The following is a 16,795-nucleotide window of genomic DNA, read 5'->3' as shown; positions in this document are numbered from 1 at the left end:
TTCTGACTGATTTTCTGATACTTTCACTCCCGTGTGAAAATAAGCAGGATCAAGTTCAAAGCAGGTAACTGTAGTATAACCTCAGATGGATACTAGTTTTGGAAATACTTGCAATTACTGATCAGTAGTTTTTCTTTTCTAATGTAACACAAAAATGTCCCTACAAGTCATAATGATAATAACATAGATTTGCCACTTGTGTGCTCTATCTACTATACATTTATATTAGTAATTTATTTAAAATACTTGGTTTTCTCCTGCCCATTGGTCTGTTGACTTCTGTCTAGTATTAATACCTCTAAGGATCCTTTTTACTCTTTCTGTCTTCTTTTGGAAGTTTCAGTAAGTGGGCTTTTCACTGAATCTGAAAATTCTTTAAATGGATTCCTAATACAAAATAGAAAATGCATCTATAAATAATGGAAGGAGGTAGACCATTGATTTACAACACAATAAATGACAGTAGTAGATGTATATTGACTCCTAGATTTGTAGTTGAGTCTATTAATAATAGATGTTAATATTAGATTAAAGATGGGTTACATAAATAATGCAAACGTGTATTAGCAGGAAGTGCAATAAAACTTAGAACTGGAATTTCCACATATGTAGAAGTCATGAATCTGCAGAACTGTGGATAAGACTGCCAGGGAATTTGTGAAGTCGCAGAGCAGACACAGCTGAAAGTCTCATTTTAGACTCTGTATTTTCTGTGCATTTCTGCCCATGGCACTTTGTTTTAACTCTGATTATTCTACTCTAATTTTTATTTTACTGAATTTTTATTTCCTGTCAGATTATCAGTGAACAGTCAACAACATGTGAAAGGCACCTCAAAAGCTCACATTGATGGTATCATATGGTGTAGGGATCTCTGTACCTTCCAAAACCTGGCCCTTGTGCACAGCTTAAAACTCCTGGCATAAAAGCTGTTAGCTGAAACTGTTTTGCCTTGAGTTGGACTGGGGAGCTCTGTCTAATTCTGAACTGTGCTGCAAGGATGTTTCTCCAGACCATAAGAATAAAAAAAAAACCTTCTCATTTTCACCTGTGTTCCATATCCTGTTGTCTTTACCTTCCAGACCTTCTCTGATTCACATCAGTTCCTCGTCTCTGTGTAGAAATTGCAGATTCTTTCTATAGACCTATGGTATGTAATCCTCACTCTGTGGAGGAAACGGTTCTCATCCAGGAGTGAGAGGCAAAGGAGTGATCAAAGGACTTATGTCCTCTTGCTTCTATGCTGGACTCCTGTTCTTTACTCTTTGACAGCAAATATAAGATGTTATTGAAATAAAAGGGTTGGTTTGTTTGTTTGTGGTTTTCTTTTTTTGACTGTTTGGGGTTTGGCTTTTTTTTCATTTTTCTGGGAGGAAGAAGGAGATATCTTAACCTTGTATCTATGCTCCTGCTACTACTTTGATTGTTTTCTCCTCAAATTCTTTTGCCCATTCCTGGACAGACCTTACTTTGTCATGGATCTTCCTACAAGTTTGCTACAAGAAAAAGTTGTTGGTCTTTTTTATGATGAAATAGGGGAATAAGTGTAATAAAGGAGGACTAAAACCCATTTTCCCAAAGTTACATCTCATCTCCTTCTAATTTTTCCTGTGCTTTAAATATTCAGCTGGAGGAATTGTTGAAGCTTCTAAATATAATAACTTACATCATAGATTTAAAGTGGACTTTTTGTACACAGGCTTATGAATACCATATTAAAGTGCATAGTGTCCTCAGTAATCCTATAGCAAACACAAAAGAATTACAGGTCACTTGTGTATTCACTCTGGAAAATTTTGCCTTTATACATGAAATGGAGTTTTGGGACAACCTGTGAACTGTAATGCACATTGACTGAAACATTTGAAAGGACCCTTCAGTTATTTCTTTTGCCTTATATTTCTATTCAGAAGATGAAGTGAGCATTTCAGGGTGATGCAATGTATTCTTTATTAGCAGTAAACAACCTCAAAAAGCCTAGAAGGGGACTAGTCTAGGCCAGACTTCAGAAAAAAAGAAGTGTAGAAAGGCGTACCAAGTTGCAAACTCAGGAGAAATACCTGAATAAGTAAAATGGAACTTATTTCATAAATTGAGTCCATTTCATGTTATTCTATTTTTTCTTGTTTCTTTTTCATAATTTCAGAGTTCTTGAAACTGTCTAAAGGAAAACTCAGCATGTTATGGTGGACTGGGTTCCTTTCATTAATTGAAACTCAGCAAATGTGTTTACCCATCTTATGTTTTCCAGTACATTTCTGTTTTGGACAACTACCTCATCGTTCCCTGTTTTCCTTGCCCTTTCCTAAGATTTTTCCCCGCTATTTTCTTTTCTTTTCTTTATCACTTCCTTTTTTTCCCCTCCCTTTTCTCTTGCCTTGTATATTTCCTCTTCAAGAAGGTGTGCAAAAGACATTTACTAACCAATACTGCTGCCTTTCTGTTACTGAATTTTCATTTACTTTATAAGAACAAAGAAATAGGAAGTAATCAAATAAAAAAGAGTCATTCAAGTGACAGATGCTAAAGGCAGAGGCTGTAAGGAACAAAAGAATAGAAAACAATCATATATAATTGGGGTGGGACCTCTTGTTCTTCCCTGCCTTTTGTTCTACAAGTCCAAATCTAGGAACAAAGTCTGCCCCGTCAATTTAATCCACCTGAAATGAGTTAGATTTCCTTGGCAAACACTAAAGTGAGATGAGAATCAGAAGTTGAGTATTTAAAAGGTTGTCCTGGTTTCAGCTGGGATAGAGTTAATTTTCTTCCTAGTAGCTAGTATAATGTTGTGTTTTGGATTTAGTATGAGAATAATGTTGATAACACACTGACATTTTTAGCTGTTGCTAAGTAGTGTTTGTACTACATCAAGGATTTTTTAGCTTCTCATGCCCTGCCAGCAAGAAGGCTGAAGGTGCACAAGAAGTTGAGAGGGGACACAGCCAGGACAGCTGACCCAAACTGGTCAAAGAAATATTCCATGCCATATGACATCAAGCTTAACATATAAAGCTGGGGGAAGAAGAAGGAAGCAGGGAATGCTCGAAGTTACAGTGTTTTGTCTTCCCAAGTAACCATTATGTGTGACGGAGCCCTGCTTTCCCGGAGATGGCTGAACAACTGCCTGCCGATGGGAAGTAGTGAACAAATTCCTTGTTTTGCTTTGCTTGCACATGCAGCTTTTGCTTTACCTATTAATCTGTCTTTATCTCAACTCACGAGTTTTCTCACTTTCACCCTTCCGATTCTCTCCCCCATCGCACCGGTGGGGGAGTGAGCGAGCGGCTGTGTGGTGCTTAGTTGCCGGCTGGGGTTAAACCACGACAAAGGTCAACTCTGTAAAAACAGTGAGACTTGACAAAATAACCCTCTGGAAGATAAAAGCAGTGGAAAGGGGAGATATTAGCTGCTAAGAAAATAAACCTGTAGGAGTACAGAGCACTTAGCAAAAAATAGTGAAATGTCTGAACCAGTAAAATCAAGTAATTACATTTAACAGCTAGTCATACCCTGAAGGACAGCATGTGGCCTGAACGTACACGCAGAGCAGGTAGCAGAGAAGAGAATGTAGCCCATGTGGTAACTTAAGGGACAAACATAAAGGAGAGCTCTCCTGCAGGTTATGCCTACAAAATACATACCATTCACTCACGCAGAGACACCTGAACTAACTTTGAATGATTTAGCTGAGCTACCAGAAACAGAATAATTAGCACTGATGGAAAAGAAGGTACATTCACCTGCACAGAATAGTGGATAGTGGAATAGTCCCATATAGCAGCTTTAAACATGGACTTTTTTTTCCTTCTCCTACACATAGGCATTTATTTTTGTTTCCTTGGCGTATGAGCATGCTCTTCTTTTACTCACTCCCTAGTATATTCTGATGAGGAACACAGTGTAAGACTCCGTCTATACAGCAGGAAAGAAAATCAGTCCAATTCATTTAGTTATGAGAAACCTGCATCCAAAACATTACTTCAGAAGCTGGCTTTAGATTGTGAGAGGATGAGGAAAAACAGTCTATTTTCCCTACTTATTTATATTCCCATATACTAAATTAGGGCTGTTCAAAAATACAGAAAAAATATATCAATATGTATTGGAAGTAACTAAATTTAGGAGAATATTGAAGTAGTATTATTGCCATAGAGATTTGTGCCAGAAAAGACAGAAATTCTATCACTCAGAAAAAGACATTCACCAAACATTAATGGCATTTTGTTCTACTCTGCCATGAATCAGAAGCAGTGTACATATACCTGTGAAACTAGTTGCATCATGTTCTCAAAACATAGACTCCATTAGAGGTGTGTTGTTTGTCATTTCGGAAGTTCATGTTAGTTGTTTAAAACTGTGTGTTAGTTCTTAAAAATAAGCACTACACTTCCACATTACAATAAGTTACGAACTATGGTACACACTTGCTAAACTCTTGAAATTCAGAATAGTCACATATTGACGCACTTTGCTTTGTGCATAATCCTCTTCATGAGAGGGAAGAAAACCACATTTTTTTATTTCTTCTCATTAATGCAGGTATACAACTTCCAGCCTAGGAGATACATAACATTGTCCTTAATGAAACTACGTTGATTCCTGTACAGTTATTTCTCATTTACACCAGAATAAGTGAGATCAGACTTGAATTTTTAGAATATTTATTTATACATTGCAGAGGTATAACAGAGGCAGCAATAGTGTCCTCATATTGAAAGTTGCAGTGAGACTAGCACTTTAAGTAGGATATATTTACAAAGTCTGAAATTTTTATGTTTCTGATTGGAACATGCCAAGACTATAATGGAGTTTAACATACCACTGAAAGATTAGGTTAAATAGAGCTGGAGATACCCATAAACATCATTCCCTAATTCAAGAGCAATACAAATAGGAAAGTAAGATTTTTATCACATTTGTTTAGGAGTTTATATTAAGAGTTAAGATAAGGCTTTTGAATGGCTAGGTCTTCCAGGTGTGAATGATATTCAGATTTATGTGCTCACACTTATTAAAATATGTCATCCAGTGTCTCAGTAATGTCTGCCAACCTGAAACAGAGTATAATGAGAAGGATGTGTAATGAATACTGATGATTATAAACTGTATATAAATAGTTTACTAGATTAATTAACTAAGTGAACATGTATTTTGTGACACTCCCTTGTTTGTTCAAGTATTGTAAGTAAAATTTATATTTTTACCAAGAACATCCTTGTTAGTAAAACCGTCCTCTCTAGCTTATGAAGTAATTCAGTTCAGTATGAGTAACTCAGCTTTTGCAATTAGTATAAAACTGGTATCTGTCCATGCTGTGGCATAGATGATGCTCTCTGAGACAGGACAGGAATGGTGATGAAGGCTGATGATAAGGCTTCAAAATAGTTCTCAAGGAACCTCTAGGAATAAGGCTACCCATTGTGGTGGTGTGGCTACTACTGTTACACCTGGATACAATCTGTTCCTTAGATGATACATACAGGCACTAACTGGCTGATGTGTAAACTTCAAGCCTTAACTGATGTCGCACTTTGACCTCTACTTTTTATGTTTTTCTTTTCAATTTTTGTACTAATTTTGCAAGAAAACCCCCAGGAATCTGGCCATCTGTCCAGGATTTCCAGATGGCTAGTGGTCCAATTAGGGTGGAAACTGTTGGTCTTTCAGTCCACACTACTGATTGTCCAGAAACCCAAGATGAGGGGCCCCAAGCTAAATCAACAGTAATCCATTTGTGAAGATTTACTCTGTGTGAGTCAAATGCATCCAGAACATACTGACTGCCTATGTGCTTGATCTGCTCACTTGCAGCAAATCAGGCATCCAGACATCCGAGTTTCTACCTGGGTTCAGATCCACCAAGGAGCACACAAAAGAGAAGTCTGATATACCCAGACATGACAAACTCAAAGTATGGAGTTACAATCAGTCTGATGTGGCCAGAACCATTACAACGTACTGTGCTTTACACAGATCAATTGTTTGGTAAAGTCTGCAAAAACAGCCTTAAGTTTGAAAATTCCCAGATGGTAATATGGAGGGCTCCTGCTCCTTAAGAACAGACCAGTCAGCCACATGTCCAGAAATCTGGCCTGCTTTTTGAATTTCAAAATATTGACAGGTCTGGGATTTTACCTAGTAGGGTCCTGCAAAAGTCTATCCAGGACTGATGTAATGGACTAGGAGTGGTACTAGCCATTTCTTCGTTTGCATATCCCTCTGATCATCTCCAAAGCAGCTAACATTTCTTAGGGTTACATTTTTATGCAAATAACAGTTTAGCTTTAGCAAACTGTATAGCCATAAGGTATGTAAATATTGTCAAATTTAAGTTAGGTACCATAGCATACTCAGGTTTTCCAGTGCACTGTATTTCCTCCATTCCAAGTTAGTAGTGCGTTGTTACTTATTGTCAAACTAATTCCATCTGTTTTAGTTCTTACCATCGTTTTCCATATTGTATTTTCTATTGAGGATTCAGTATTCCATGTATGTTCAGATATCCTTCAGATATTGTATGTATTTCTATATCGGTATGGTATATTGTTGTATATATATATGGTATATTGGTATATATATGGTAATATTGGTATTTCTATATTGGTATATGGTATATTTCTATACCATAGAACATCATGCTCAGTATATAAACTGGGAGCAGTTGGCTGGGAGGGGGCAAATCTCTGCTGGGGCATTGGTCAGCAGGTGGTGAGCAATTGCATTGTGTGTCACTTTTCTTGGGTTTTATTTCTCTCTTTTTTTTATATTCCTTTTCATTACAATTATTATTATTATTATATTTTTATTATTATTAGTTAGTATTATATTTTATTTTACTTTAGTTATTAAACTGCTCTTGTCTCAACCAACGAGTTTTACTTTTTTTTCCCCAGTCCTCCTCCCCATCCCACTGGGAGGGGGGAGGAATGAACAACTGTGTGGTGCTTAATTGCTGGCTGGGGTCAAACCATGACAACTCCCTATTTCTCTTTCCACTGTTTGTTTCTTCTGAGTCCTCACTATTACTCTTTGCCTATGCTTTTTCTGTTTAGTGGATCATGAGCCTAAAAGCAGATTAAGCTAATATGTAAGGCAAGTCATACCTCACTAATCTGATGGCCTTCTACAATGGAGTGACTGCATTGGTAAATACGGGAAGAGCAACTGATGTCATCTATCTGGACTTCAGTGAGGCCTTTGATATGGTACCCCACAACATTCTTGCTGCTAAATTGGAGAGATATGGGTTTGATAGATGAACTGTTAGACGGATAAGGAATTGGCTGAATGGCAGCATCCAAAGAGTTAGTCAATGGCTCAATGCCCAAGTGGAAACCAGTAAAGAGTGGTGTCCTTCAAGGGTCCATACTGGGACCAATACTATTTAATATCTTCATTAATAACATAGTGGGACTGAGTGCACCCTCAGCAAGTTTGCAGGTGACACCAAGCTGAGTGGTGTGGTTAATACTCTAGAGGGAAGGGATGCCATTCAGAGGGACCTTGACAGGCTTGAGGAATGGGCCCATGCGAACCTCATGAAGTTCAACAAGGCCAAGTGCAATGTCCTACACCTGGGTTGGAGCAATCCCTAATATCAATACAGACTGGCTGATGAATTGTTTGAGAACAGCCCTGTGGAGAAGGACTTGGGGATACTGGTGGAGGAAAAACTGGATATGAGCTGGCAATGTGCACTTGCAGCCCATGAAAGCCAATCGTATCCTGGGCTGCATAAAAAGAAGTGTGGACAGCAGGTTGGGGGAGGTGATTCTCCCCCTCTACACCACTCATAAGATCCCGCCTGGAGTATTGCATCTGGCTCTGGGACCCCCAGCACAAGAAAGACATGGACATGTTAAAGCAGGTCTAGGGGAGGGCCACAAAAATGATCAGAGGACTGGAACGCCTCTCTTAAGAAAGGTTAAGAGAGTTGGGGTTGTTCAGCCTGGAGAAGAGAAGGCTCTGGGAAGACCTTATTGTGGCCTTTCAACATATAAAGGGAGCTGATAAGAAAGACAGAGACTTTTTTACCAAGGCCTGTAGTGACAAGACAAGGGACAATGGTTTTAAACTAAAAGACAGTAGATTTAGATTGGACTTAAGGAAGAAATTTTTTACGATGAGGGTGGTGAGACACTGGAGCAGGTTGCCGAGTGAAGTTGTGGGTGCCCCATCATTGGCAGTATTCAAAGTCAGGCTGGATGGGGTTTTGAGCAACCTGATCTAGTGAAAGATGTCCCTGCCCATGGCAGAGGGGTTGGACTAGATGATCTTTGAAGATCCCTTCCAACCCAAACTATTCTATGATTCTTTGATTCTATGAAATTGTTATATACTGGTTTTATTTTATTTACAGTAATATAAAATGTGTCTCTCAATCTTAATGTGCTATAGTCATTTATTAGAGGAATCTCCATCCTCACAGCAATCTTGTTATAACCACAGCAAGACAATCCATCTAAATTAACCAATAAATAACTCTTGAAGTTTCAGAGTAGCCCAAAGGCAGCAGACACCTAAATTCTATTCAATTTAATGAGACGTGTGTCTAAAATCTTCAAGGTTTATGAAAATCCCTGCCTGAGAAAACATTTGGGTTTTCTCGAAATCCTCTGTCTTAAAACCACAGCTCACCAGGTTCAGCCCTTGACAATATCTCAGAGAACTAGATGCTGAGCAGATTTTATCTCTATGAAGAATTTCTGTGTCATGAGCCCCTTATATAATCAGATCACATATACAGGTCACATTCTCAAGGCTAATGAAGTTCAGATGATAAAACTCAGGAAAAAAGCTACAAGGCAACTAAAACCAAAGCCTAAATTATGGCTGCCTAAAGTCATAGAGAAGCAGAACCAGAACTCATGAGTTTCACTCCAGGTTTATTAATGGCAGGACTACCAAATATACACTCAAACCTTTTCTGTAAGACACATAGAAAACATGTAACTACTAGACATATTTAAATTATTCACATGAAATAAGTGTATGCTATTCCTATTGAATTAAATGGTAGTTGCACCTTTGACTGGAACAAGGACGTATCGCTACTTTTGCATGATACACCTTGAATGTGTACACACATATAAAGCATAAGTATTAGTATGAAAGGAGCTGAATAAAATAAATGTAATAGCCTAAGCAATCAAAAAATGTGAAAGAATTGCAAAGTAAAAGTTCAGAGAATGTTTACAGTCTCCTGCCTATAGCTGAGAAAGCCAAGTTTTGATGCACAATTTCAGCTTTAACAAATGAAAGATTGATAGTGTGAAGCGGATTGTTATTCCAGTCACCATTGTCCGTGTTGATTTTAGCTAGAACTCTCTTCTGCTGTCAAGATCAGTTTATATTCAAGTGTGTCATAGTGACAAATGCAGATAGCATTGAGATATGGTCAGTATAATTTGCAAGCAGTGACCTTGATTTGTCAGACTGTCGACTTATTAATTTCCTTCTCTAGTGCCATTTCAAGTTAAAATAATATCAGGACTGGTTAATCCAACCAGTAACATTTTTATGGGTAAATATATGCCCTTAGAATAAGTTGATTTTAGTTTACATAATACTATGAATTTCTCTGCCTAAATCAGTAGCAAAATAGCCTGGAGTGAATTGTTCTAGGTCTTCCTTACCGTCTTCTTTTTCAAGTACCCTGTATGTTTATGAAAGATGTAGGACTGACACAACTGTGAATTAAATCTGCTATTTATTTTCCGGACATAGAAAATACAAGTTGGACAGCGACAGTCAAAGTCTCTGCACACAAGCTAGGCACTGTCTTAACTTTCTCTCCAAGGAGGCAGCTCTGCATCTGCAAGTGTGTTTGTCCTCCACCTCATTGAATATTTAGGTCTTTTTGTGGAAACTGCCAACCAGGTTGTCAGTTCTGTTGGCTCTCTCTGTAATGTTGACACCTCTCCATCAAACAAGGCATGACTGATTCATTTAGCATGTTAATTTACAAGTATCGTTTGTCTGATCTGCAACACCTATATTCCAAGTTATGCTTCATATGTCTATAATGAAATAGTTATAGTGTCTTTATTAAACTTTACATTGTATTTTGTAAATAAACACGTATAAATAATTACATACATACATAATGCATATACACACACATATATACATATATCCATAATATATATATGTATGTATGTATACATATATCTAAAATATACAGCCAAGTAGTGTTAACAAAAATAAATGTTATTTGTTTGTATAGAAAATTCCTTGTGCAAAACTGACCATAAACAATATAATACACACAGCAGCCATCACATTTTCATTGTGGTTTATATGGTCTGGTATAGGTTGCTTTATTTGTAAATTTATTAATTTCCAGGATAATGCAGAGCAAGCAAATATGTAAGGGTAGTCATGGATATGTATCATGTTACATTTGAACTGCAAAGTAGCACTGCTCTACGTGTCATATTTTAAAAAATAAATGTACCACACAAAGAAATGTTATTCAAAGTTTGCAAATACTAGGTCAGATCCTGAGATGTATAAACGCGTGAAGCAACAATGGAACTCTGATGACTTTTGCCAACCATTACTTATACCAGCTAACTTACACCAATAATGCTATAACTTACTAAATCTAAAAACCGGAATGATTGTGCTATACACATCCATCTAAATATATATGGTTCAGCTAACATAATAATACATTTTCTTGTTATCCTTTCACTTTACACCACTTAGCTGTCAATAATAGATAAAAGGATGATTGTAGAGAAAGTCACTAGACCAAATGACTCTCAAATGTTATGAATAGTGATCAAGTGTTTAATTTAAAAGTTAGACTCCTTTTACAAAAAAGGATGAGGGAAAGAAGTGTTCTTCATGGAACGTTTGATTGGTGAAATACAGTATTCTGTATATCTTTAGTAAAGCCTACATTCTAAACAAGGAACCAAAATCATTTCAGACAGGCATTACATTAAGAATGCAAGAGGGAGGGAGAAATTAAGATGCAGATGCAAAGGAGAAAATATTTTTACTGTGGCATTTCAACTGTATGGGGTTTGCAGGGCAAGGTTTTGGTAGCAGGGGAGGGCTACAGGGGTAGCTTCTGTGAGAAGCTTCTAGAAGCTTCCCCTATGTCTGATAGAACCAATTCCAGCCAGCTCCAAGAGGGACCCACATCCACAGACAGTGGTAGAACCTCCTTGATAACATATTTAAGAAGGGGGAAAAAACTGTGCAAGGGAAACTGAAGCCAGAGAGAGGAGTGACAATATGTGAGAGAAACAACTCTGTAGACACCGAGGTCAGTGAAGAAGGAGGGGGAGGAGGTGCTCCAGGAGCCGGAGCAGAGATCCCCCTGCAGCCCATGGTGAAGACCATGGTGAGGCAGACTGTCCCCCTGCAGCCCATGGAGGTTCACAGTGGAGCAGATATCCACCTGCAGCCTGTGGAGGACCCCATGCTGGAGCAGATGGATGCCTGAAGGAGGCTGTGATCCCATGGGAAGCCCACGCTGGAGCAGGTTTGCTGGCAGGACTTGTGACCCTGTGGGGGACCCACGCTAGAGCAGTTCATGAAGAACTGTCTCCCATGGGAGGGACTCCACACTGGAGCAGAGAAGGAGTGTGAGGAGTCCTCCCCCTGAGAAGGAAGGAGCGGCAGAAACAATGTGTGATGAACTGACCACAACCCCCATTCCCTGTCCCACTGTGCCACTGGTGAGGAGGAGGTAGAGAACTCGGCAGTAAAGTTAAGCCTGGGAAGAAGGGAGGGATGGGGGGATGGTTTTTTTAAGATTTAGTTTTATTTCTCATTATCCTACTCTGATTTGACGGGTAATAAATTAAACTAATTTCCCTAAGTTGAGTCTGCTTTGCCTGTTACGGTAATTGCTGAATGATCTCTACCTGTCCTTATCTTGACCCACGAGCCTTTCATTATATTTTCTCACCCCCCATCCAGCTGAGGAGGGGGAGTGATAGAGTAGCTTTGGTGGGCATCTGGCATCCAGCCAGGGTCAACCCACTACATCAACAAAGGTGAGTTGTTGGTAGGATTGATAGTTAAAGACAGGCTCATAAAAGTGAGAAACTACTTAACATAACTGAAAAGGAGAAAAGGTCTAATATATCATGCGACAAATGAGTATCATCACAACACAAACACATATCCGAATTGTTTTGTGATTTATGGCCCTTGTCTTAAGTAAGATGGAATTTGTTCCTCCCTTCTTGCTAAAGCATTTAACACTGGAGATACCTATGAGTTACTTAGGTAACTCACATCGTCAAAGAGATCTCTTCAATCAGTTTTGTGGAGTTCTTCATAGCATATTTTGAAGGAGAGGGGTTAGAGATAACAAAAATGTTATTGGAGTAGATCTGTCAAAGCCTATGAAAACAGTAAATGTGGGCTCCATTTTCTTCTGGATCACTATACCAAGTTCTCTTTCATCTAAATGTTAAATGACGACTCCATCACCTCTGTAGTGCCTGTTATCTCCTTTTCACTTAACTCCACACGATGTAGGGCCCGCACAGAAGATAGATTGCAATCTGAAGGACGTAGGGAACATAACCATCCTCATCCTTACTCTAGTCTTATAGATCCTTAGAAGAGCTACTTAATAGCAGCCAGTGCAACTCTTTAGAAATAATCTCCTTCAATCAGTCTTGGTTTCTCCTGGATACTTTGTGAATAAAGAAGCTGGTGGTTGATAAATTCAAACACTAATAAGCAGATCTAGAGAGCCAAACTCTACTAAGAAGATCTAGAGAGCACTCACTGAAACTTTCTCTGAGAACTGATTCCTTCACTAACATGATAGGGACTCTCTGTTCAGGTAGTTCCAGTAATACTTCTTCAGCAACCTACAATTAATACAGATACCTTTAAGCGTGAAATTGTGGCTTTCAGCCTTCCAGTTTGACATCTCTAGTTTCCCTACAGCTTAAATACCCTATGAATATAATGAAGTATATAAGCTAAACTTCAATGAAAATTACTCTATAAAGGTGCCCAAGCTAAAATATTGCCCTTCACTTTGTAAATGCATTAGATGTACGTACCCCAGTGTCTTTTCCCAGAATTTGTATTTCACTGCATTTCTGTTCATTACTTCAGGTATTATGTGCACAGAGGGACATTATCTTTTCAGGGGAAGATGGAGTGAATCCTGCATGAAGTATGAATGCATTACTTTCATTTTAGTTTGATAGAGTCTATGGAGATTCAGGATATTGTCTATAATGGATATATCCAAGGGAATAATTTGCAGCTGTGGTAGTGCGTGAAAGGTCATGATTCAGGACAAAAACTAAAAACAAAATTCCACACCAGCTTGAATGAAGTCTAGTAAAAAGAAACAAAGAAAGACGTTCCACATCTGAATAATGACAAATGCTATTACTTCTTGAGACAATGTGATGACAGAATGTGATGTTCATTGGCATTACCTTCTTTAAAGTTTTACTACTTCTGACAGCTGTGGTGTCATATGGAGCTACACACAAAGACTTCCATGGAAAACTGTAAATATGTGTAGTTTTCTTTCTTTTCTTCATCTAATTAATAAACACAGCTTTATATAGATATTGTTGCATATTTCAAATTACTTTAAAATAGTGTAGTTAATGGTTGATATTTTTCTCATGTATCGGTACCAATCAAAATGAAGAAAACAGTGGCTTTCACTCTTCCTGGTATTTTAGAGTTTTCAAGCCCGAAGGCTGCCTTTCCAGTTGTAGAATCTTTATTTTGCCTAATTCTTCTTATGTAAGCGAAGTGCAATGAATATACATGTTTTTTTTAGTGAATAATGTAACAGTCCCATAAACACTCATTTCTGAGCCATTCAAGATATGCTTAGGAGAATGAAACCATACAGGCTGCTCCAAACAAAATGGTGTGAAAAGGATTAAAATGAAGATTATGGAGTCTGGATCTAAAACATGCTCAATCAGGTAAGACCCAAGAGACCTTGCACAAACCTACCTGCTACTGCAAGAAGCAGTCACACTTTATAATCCCATGGAACTCATAGATTAACACCTTTTGCACTGCTGTGGGAGTCCAGGGTTTCAAAACCCTCTGAGGGGCTGGGCTGCCCGTGCTCAAGGCCAGCTGTGATAAGGTGCAGCCATTCAACATGTAATCAGGCTGCTGTGAACAGAGCTGTGAGAAGCTTTGTCAGCCCCTCCTTCACCCAAGAGCTGCACGTAAGCTCAGGCCCTCACCCTTGGTCCCTGCCCGTGCTATGTTGGAGTCATGCCTGTGCTTGGCTATGTACCTCACTGGTCCTCATCCTGATCCATTGACTTGACTTCCTGGTTTGATCTTGGACCTGTCTCACCTCTGTGGACTTGCCTGGCAATCACGGGACTGTGGCTGACCCATGATACCGTCACTGCTCTGTTCTCCTTGCTCCAGAGCCAGGGGTCTGGCTGAATCAGCAAGGTCACATGCGCTGCCAGCCTTGCTGCCGCTCTCTCCTCTATGCTCACCTTCCTTTTAGTATCAGTCCAGTCTTGCTGCTGTTGGACACTCAGTGCCTGACACCATGAGCTACAACTGAATTAACATTTCACTGCTCATTATTATTGGCACGTGTCATTTACAAGTAACGTACCAACCCAGTTCTATTTGTCAGAAAAGAGAAGTTTGGGTAATATGTTGGCAATACAGGTTTTCAGACAACTTTCCATCAATGAGACTGTTAGGAATACACAAGAAAAACCTCTTATCTCTGCCACAGTGTACATTTTTAGCTCTGTATGGCAGCAATCATGTGAAGATGGGCTATATACTGTTTTATTTTGCTTTTCTTCACCATCAGAGCAAACATAACTTATTTCCACACTGTGAAATTGCCTTGATGATATATGTGTCACATTTTATTGCTGGAATCCCGTCTACCAGGCTAGTTTCAGCTGGTGCATTGCATTGGCCTCACATTCCTGGGACTGCATTTTTGGTAGCTATAAATAGAAATTATACCTGGATATAAGAAGGTGAGTAGCATGTCTAATTGTATGTGTGTGCACATATGCCTGCATTCTGGACTGCTGAATGAAAAATGTTCAAAAGGATTTCATTTGGACTTTGGACCGTGTATGTATCAATAGTATCCAGGAGAACCTACATGCTTTGGGTTTTGCTTGTTAGGGCCCCTTGATCGTGCCCTGTATCTGTATAATTCATGACATTTGAGTAGATGGAGACCGAGCTGTGTGCTTAGGTGGTTAAAAAGTGCTGCACCTGCCCTCTTGACGTGTTAGATCGTGTTTCCTATGCAACATTATGAATTATAAATAAACTTTAAGATCTCAGAGGTTTGGACAATTAGATAAGCTGAGAATGCTTATATATTTATCAATATCAAATTGACCCTTCCAGCCTCTGAGCTTGTCCATCATACACTAAGGTTTTTTTTACTATTTATTTTTCTTCTGGTATATTTATTTTTTCCTACTAATAAACTATATATTTAGTGTACCTACCATGTTCATCAGTCAGATAACATAGTGAGAAATATGTGTTTAGAATAAATTTCCTTTAAAAAATTAGTGTAGAATCTTTTCAAGTTATTCTCCTTGTACTGACTTTACTGTTATGAAACAGTCAGTATCAGGCAAATAGCCATATTTCCATAGGATATTACTGTTTTGAAAGTAGCTATCATCTTCCTCTATGCTTTACTCTTTAGAGTTTGCTTAGCTCCTAGAACATGCCACTATTGTACCAAACCCCAGCTGTTATGTATCTCTCCTTACAGTGGATTTTAGACATTTTTTTATTTTCCTCAGAAAGATTTAAGGATGAAAAGATGTCTGGTCAAATTTTAATCATTATGTAATTTTCTCTCTCTTACATATCTCAGATCTTCATTGGACAGCTGCCCAGATGCAAACAAACAAACAAAAAAACTTCGTTATATTGGCAATAAACATCTTGTAATTTGAATAATAATTCAAAAAGGCAGAGCTGATACAAATGGATAGAGTGCATTATTTACTTACCATAATGCCTTATTTCTAATGATTCTGCAAAGACTGTAATAGAGCAGCATGAGCAGGTGGTATTAAATATTAACCTTGACAAACACTGTCTGCAGCTGGAAAAGCAACAACAGCTTTCACTCTGAACTTTTTTCCTCAGAAGTGATATCTGAAGTTATATTGCAGAAATAGCATATGTCATGTCTTGTCATGTGTGATTAGACTGTGTCAGCTAAAACTCAAAGGAAAAAGAGTCATTGCAGGTACACTTTTCTGGGTTTAAAAAAAAAAAGAAAAAGCAACAGATTAGATATAGCTGCTTTTTAAAGTCATGTGTTGATACTAAGTATTTACATTTCATTTTTTGAAATGTAACATCAGCAGAACCATTAACATAACAAGCAAGAGTTATCATGCCTTCCCCTCCCTAAGTAACAAGCAGCCTTTCTCAGTCAGAGCTGGTGGTATTTTGAAAAAAATAACACAACCAAATCCGTCAAACCAAGGAGCAAGTAGTCCTTTAGAGCCAATGGGAGATATCAACTACTGGCCTTGAAGTCCCAGTTTTCCAGAAGATAAACAGTACTAGCAAATTAGCCCAGATGCATTAATTGGAATCGGTTCAATGTCTTCTCATCAAAGTCTACCAAAGAATGGAAATAGCCTCCACTATAAGGGAGACAGTCTGCATAACGCTTTAAATGTAACCCAATGTTAAACTACTGTGGTATTCTTTAGCTAGCAAGTGCAAATAAGGCTGAAAAAAAAAATCCCTTATAATGCTGAAATCTAGGCTTCTCAAGTCAGACCAAATTTATCTGAGA

Source organism: Gymnogyps californianus, chromosome 3, assembly GCF_018139145.2.
Source record: "Gymnogyps californianus isolate 813 chromosome 3, ASM1813914v2, whole genome shotgun sequence".
Classification (NCBI taxonomy): domain Eukaryota; kingdom Metazoa; phylum Chordata; class Aves; order Accipitriformes; family Cathartidae; genus Gymnogyps; species Gymnogyps californianus.
This window is presented reverse-complemented; position numbering follows the sequence as displayed.